Source organism: Betta splendens, chromosome 4 (genome assembly GCF_900634795.4).
Source record: "Betta splendens chromosome 4, fBetSpl5.4, whole genome shotgun sequence".
NCBI lineage: Eukaryota > Metazoa > Chordata > Actinopteri > Anabantiformes > Osphronemidae > Betta > Betta splendens.
The window spans coordinates 554,350-561,002 of record NC_040884.2 but is presented as its reverse complement, the minus strand read 5'-3'; positions in this window follow the sequence as shown (position 1 = coordinate 561,002).

The following is a 6,653-nucleotide window of genomic DNA, read 5'->3' as shown; positions in this document are numbered from 1 at the left end:
CCATCAGTAACAGAACCAGAACCAGAACCAGAACCAGCAGTTCAGTAGTACTGTAAACACTATAGTTACCTCACTCGTACCGCAGCGTTTACACATGAATGCATGCAATGTAAATACTAGTATGACAGCAATAGTACATGTTGTAATTGTAGTACTGTAGTAGTAAAGTAGTGTAGTAAACATAGTACATGTAGTAGTGAAGTAGTGTAGTACACGTGGTACTGTAGTACCTGTACTACTGTAGTCCACATAGTAGTGTATTTCCGTTCACGTATACTGCACCAAGTACTGTAGTACTGTAGTCCACTTAGTAGTGTATTACTGTTCTTGTTTTATCCTATCAATAAAAACTTGTTGGTGCAGGTTTAAAATTTCCTGTTAAAGATGTGACAGGAGCTTGTCTGGGTCAGAACCGTGTTTGTCTCTGTCTCAGTTCTGTTTCTGAGTTGGACCTCGTGTTGAAACCATGACTGTGTTCAGTCTTCTGCGGAACGTGATGCTGGGAAACATCAGAACCAACTCTCTGAGTCACATCGTGGCTGGATGTTAAATTCTGGGTACCGCCTGAAGCCCCGTGTTTTTGACAGGTTTGTGTCTTAGCTGCTCCATTCATTGTGTCCTACTGGACAGACGATTCTGATGTCCTCCTGGACCACATGGAGCCCGTGCTCTGAGACACAGGTGTTGATGTCTGTGTCTGATCTGGTGTCTTCCCTGCTGACGTCAGACCATGTGGACTGGTAACCACGGCAACGGTGCTGGGGATGACATTTTGTCTGTGGCTTTCTTCCTCACAGCAGCACATTCAGATGCTGCCATTCAGAAACACAGACGATGGTTCTGATTATTCACCGGCCAAACTGTGTTTGATACAGCTTATCTAGAGTCAGCCTCAGCCATCGCTGCTGCGCATTGGTGCTCTAGCACTCTTTTGGGAAGCAGCCTTTCCCTCAGTGTCCACAGTCTGATACTTAGTAAAGCCACGGAGTCGAGTTCACGGGTCGTTGCTGAAGGTTCTGCTGCTACTCACACTAAAGACGTCATTCGCCCTGAGGAGGACTAATTCACTCACTGTCCATCAGAATCTTTGTTACATTAAAGATTCATGTTGTCTGTTGTGGACTAAATGCGACACACGTGTTGGACATGTTCTTCGCGCTGTTTTGGCTTTGAGTTGTGTCTTTATCTGTGTCAGACACGCAATCGTGTGATAACGATTCCTGTGTTTTCACTTCCTGTCTACCCCAGCAACCGGGTGCTTTATCCAGAATCCAAAATGCCAGAGCAAAGTAACGACTACTGGGTGGTGGTGTTTGGAGCCAAGGGGGGTGGGGAAGAGCTCGCTGGTCCTTCGCTTCGTGAAGGGCACCTTCAGAGACACCTACATCCCAACTACAGTTGGGATCCCAACTACAGTTGGGATGTAGGTGTTACAGACAGGTAATGGTCACCACGAGAATCGTGGACTCACATGAATTCCAGCAAATGTTTCTGTTTGTGTATTAATTAGATCCTTAGAAGAGATGAGAGTCATCTGCATAGGAATATACTGGAACTGAATCAGGACCAGCAACCAGAAAACTCTACATTGGCATCTAAAGGAAAACTTTAGCAATTTTCAATGGGGGTTGAAAAAACGATGTCGGGTAATATTTAAGAATAAAGGGACACTCAGATTGCTCCATAATTTCTATGCAGAGAAGTTATCATTGATTCCTTCGGTAAGACGCCTCGGCAGATGGTTTGCCGTGGGCACAAAAACTACAACTAGTGCTTCCTGGTTTTCTCTGTACCTGCCCCTGCATTGGTCAGACTGAGAGGGGGCGGGGCCAGGATGAGAGGGGATGGGGCACAACTGCTCTGTCCGACATTGTTTTTCCTCCCATACGCTTGCGGCACTAATATTCAATGGCAAGAATCTCCCGCTATAGTTTATTTATTAGACAGCGAGTTCTACAGCATAGTCTGATATTCGTGGTTAGTTGTATGAGCCAGATTTCAGCGCCGATGAGTTACGCTGTTTGGAGGAGGACAAAGCTGCCCGTAAGGAATCGGCACATGCAGCAGAGAGCCCAGAGCCAGCTTCGGGCAGAGCCACAGGCCAGATGCTGTCCATTAGCTTGGGTGGCAGCAACTCTAATACTAATAAAGTAATTAATTTCATCCTTTTGTAGGTAATATCGGCTGGTCGCATATCATCAGACACTTAACCGTCTGTTTTTCCAGCCACTAACAGCAGATGAAGAAATGAAGAGGGTTTAAGCTAAATAAAGAATCTGTGACTTTCTAACAACTGTCAACTTAGAAATTATGTCTTTATTCAAACACTATGAAAATATAAAATATAAAATGTAAAGCAATGTCTGAACGTTCGTCTGTTAGATGCAGTTGTGCTTCTTTCAACACAGAGACATGATGCAGCTGGTTCTCGGCCGTTGCAGCCTCGTCCTCCTCCATACGGCGTAACTGGTCGGCGCTGAACTCTGGCTCATACTGTACAACTAACTATGAACATCAGACTGTGTCAGACCATCAGGATAAAGGAGGGAGAAGGCAGGAGCAAGGAGGCAGGATAAAGGAGGGAGGAAGCAGGAGCAAGGAGGCAGGATAAATGAGGGAGGAAGCAGGAGCAAGGAGGCAGGATAAAAAAAGAGAGAAGGCAGGAGCAAAGAGGCAGGATAAAGGAGGGAGGAAGCGGGAGCAAGGAGAAAGGATAAAGGAGGGAGGAAGCAGGAGCAATTGGGCAGGATAAAGGAGGGAGAAGGCAGGAGCAAGGAGGCAGGAGAAAGGAGGGAGGAAGCGGGAGCAAGGAGAAAGGATAAAGGAGGGAGGAAGCAGGAGCAATTGGGCAGGATAAAGGACGGAGAAGGCAGGAGCAAAGAGGCAGGATAAAGGAGGAAGAAGGCAGGAGCAAGGAGGCAGGATAAAGGAGGGAGAAGGCAGGAGCAAGGAGGCAGGATAAAGGAGGGAGGAAGCAGGAGCAAGGAGGCAGGATAAAGGAGGGAGGAAGCGGGAGCAAGGAGGCAGGATAAAAAAAGAGAGAAGGCAGGAGCAAGGAGGCAGGATAAAAGAGGGAGGAAGCGGGAGCAAGGACGCAGGATAAAGGAGGGAGAAAGCAGGAGCAATTGGGCAGGATAAAGGAGGGAGGAAGCGGGAGCAAGGAGGCAGGATAAAGGAGGGAGAAAGCAGGAGCAAGGAGGCAGGATAAAGGAAGGAGGAGGTAGGAGCAAGGAGGCAGGATGAAGGAGGGAGGAAGCAGGAGCAAGGAGTCAGGATAAAGGAGGGAGGAAGCAGGAGCAAGGAGGCAGGATAAAGGAGGGAGAAAGCAGGAGCAAGGAGGCAGGATAAAGGAAGGAGGAGGTAGGAGCAAGGAGGCAGGATGAAGGAGGGAGGAAGCAGGAGCAAGGAGTCAGGATAAAGGGAGGGAGGAAGCAGGAGCAAGGAGGCAGGATAAAGGAGGGAGGAAGCAGGAGCAAGGAGGCAGGATAAAGGAGGGAGGAAGCAGGAGCAAGGAGGCAGGATAAAGGAGGGAGAAGGCAGGAGCAAGGAGGCAGGATAAAGGAGGGAGGAGCAAGGAGGCAGGATAAAGGAGGGAGGAGCAAGGAGGCAGGATAAAGGAGGGAGGAGGCAGGAGCAAGGAGGCAGGATAAAGGAGGGAGAAGGCAGGAGCAAGGAGGCAGGATAAAGGAGGGAGGAAGCAGGAGCAAGGAGGCAGGATAAAGGAGGGAGGAGGCAGGAGGAAGGAGGCAGGATAAAGGAGGGGAGGAAGCAGGAGGGAGGAAGCAGGAGCAAGGAGGCAGGAATAAGGAGGGAGGAAGAAGGAGCAATTGGGCAGGATAAAGGAGGGGGAGGAAGCGGGAGCAAGGAGGCAGGATAAAGGAGGGAGGAGGGAGGAGCAAGGAGGCAGGATAAAGGAGGGAGAAGGCAAGAGCAAGGAGGCAGGATAAAGGAGGGAGGAAGCAGGAGCAAGGAGGCAGGATAATAGAGGGAGAAGGCAGGAGCAAGGAGTCAGGATAAAGGAGGGAGGAAGCAGGAGCAAGGAGGCAGGATAAAGGAGGGAGAAGGCAGGAGCAATTGGGCAGGATAAAGGAGGGAGGAAGCGGGAGCAAGGAGGCAGGATAAAGGAGGGAGAAAGCAGGAGCAAGGAGGCAGGATAAAGGAAGGAGGAGGTAGGAGCAAGGAGGCAGGATGAAGGAGGGAGGAAGCAGGAGCAAGGAGTCAGGATAAAGGAGGGAGGAAGCAGGAGCAAGGAGGCAGGATAAAGGAGGGAGAAAGCAGGAGCAAGGAGGCAGGATAAAGGAAGGAGGAGGTAGGAGCAAGGAGGCAGGATGAAGGAGGGAGGAAGCAGGAGCAAGGAGTCAGGATAAAGGAGGGAGGAAGCAGGAGCAAGGAGGCAGGATAAAGGAGGGAGGAAGCAGGAGCAAGGAGGCAGGATAAAGGAGGGAGGAAGCAGGAGCAAGGAGGCAGGATAAAGGAGGGAGAAGGCAGGAGCAAGGAGGCAGGATAAAGGAGGGAGGAGCAAGGAGGCAGGATATAAAGGAGGGAGGAGCAAGGAGGCAGGATAAAGGAGGGAGGAGGCAGGAGCAAGGAGGCAGGATAAAGGAGGGAGAAGGCAGGAGCAAGGAGGCAGGATAAAGGAGGGAGGAAGCAGGAGCAAGGAGGCAGGATAAAGGAGGGAGGAAGCAGGAGCAAGGAGGCAGGATAAAGGAGGGAGGAAGCAGGAGGGAGGAAGCAGGAGCAAGGAGGCAGGATAAAGGAGGGAGGAAGAAGGAGCAATTGGGCAGGATAAAGGAGGGAGGAAGCGGGAGCAAGGAGGCAGGATAAAGGAGGGAGGAGGGAGGAGCAAGGAGGCAGGATAAAGGAGGGAGAAGGCAAGAGCAAGGAGGCAGGATAAAGGAGGGAGGAAGCAGGAGCAAGGAGGCAGGATAATAGAGGGAGAAGGCAGGAGCAAGGAGTCAGGATAAAGGAGGGAGGAAGCAGGAGCAAGGAGGCAGGATAAAGGAGGGAGGAAGCAGGAGCAATTGGGCAGGATAAAGGAGGGAGGAAGCGGGAGCAAGGAGGCAGGATAAAGGAGGGAGAAGGCAGGAGCAATTGGGCAGGATAAAGGAGGGAGGAAGCGGGAGCAAGGAGTCAGGATAAAGGAGGGAGGAAGCAGGAGCAAGGAGGCAGGATAAAGGAGGGAGGAAGCAGGAGCAAGGAGGCAGGATAAAGGAGGGAGAAAGCAGGAGCAAGGAGGCAGGATAAAGGAAGGAGGAGGTAGGAGCAAGGAGGCAGGATGAAGGAGGGAGGAAGCAGGAGCAAGGAGTCAGGATAAAGGAGGGAGGAAGCAGGAGCAAGGAGGCAGGATGAAGGAGGGAGGAAGCAGGAGCAAGGAGGCAGGATAAAGGAGGGAGGAAGCAGGAGCAAGGAGGCAGGATAAAGGAGGGAGAAGGCAGGAGCAAGGAGGCAGGATAAAGGAGGGAGGAGCAAGGAGGCAGGATAAAGGAGGGAGGAGCAAGGAGGCAGGATAAAGGAGGGAGGAGCAAGGAGGCAGGATAAAGGAGGGAGAAGGCAAAAGCAAGGAGGCAGGATAAAGGAGGGAGGAAGCAGGAGCAAGGAGGCAGGATAAAGGAGGGAGGAAGCAGGAGCAAGGAGGCAGGATAAAGGAGGGAGGAAGCAGGAGGGAGGAAGCAGGAGCAAGGAGGCAGGATAAAGGAGGGAGGAAGCAGGAGCAAGGAGGCAGGATAAAAAAAGAGAGAAGGCAGGAGCAAAGAGGCAGGATAAAGGAGGGAGGAAGCGGGAGCAAGGAGAAAGGATAAAGGAGGGAGGAAGCAGGAGCAATTGGGCAGGATAAAGGAGGGAGAAGGCAGGAGCAAGGAGGCAGGATAAAGGAGGGAGGAAGCGGGAGCAAGGAGAAAGGATAAAGGAGGGAGGAAGCAGGAGCAATTGGGCAGGATAAAGGAGGGAGAAGGCAGGAGCAAGGAGGCAGGAGAAAGGAGGGAGGAAGCGGGAGCAAGGAGAAAGGATAAAGGAGGGAGGAAGCAGGAGCAATTGGGCAGGATAAAGGACGGAGAAGGCAGGAGCAAAGAGGCAGGATAAAGGAGGAAGAAGGCAGGAGCAAGGAGGCAGGATAAAGGAGGGAGAAGGCAGGAGCAAGGAGGCAGGATAAAGGAGGGAGGAAGCAGGAGCAAGGAGGCAGGATAAAGGAGGGAGGAAGCGGGAGCAAGGAGGCAGGATAAAAAAAGAGAGAAGGCAGGAGCAAGGAGGCAGGATAAAAGAGGGAGGAAGCGGGAGCAAGGACGCAGGATAAAGGAGGGAGAAAGCAGGAGCAATTGGGCAGGATAAAGGAGGGAGGAAGCGGGAGCAAGGAGGCAGGATAAAGGAGGGAGAAAGCAGGAGCAAGGAGGCAGGATAAAGGAAGGAGGAGGTAGGAGCAAGGAGGCAGGATGAAGGAGGGAGGAAGCAGGAGCAAGGAGTCAGGATAAAGGAGGGAGGAAGCAGGAGCAAGGAGGCAGGATAAAGGAGGGAGGAAGCAGGAGCAAGGAGGCAGGATAAAGGAGGGAGGAAGCAGGAGCAAGGAGGCAGGATAAAGGAGGGAGAAGGCAGGAGCAAGGAGGCAGGATAAAGGAGGGAGGAGCAAGGAGGCAGGATAAAGGAGGGAGGAGCAAGGAGGC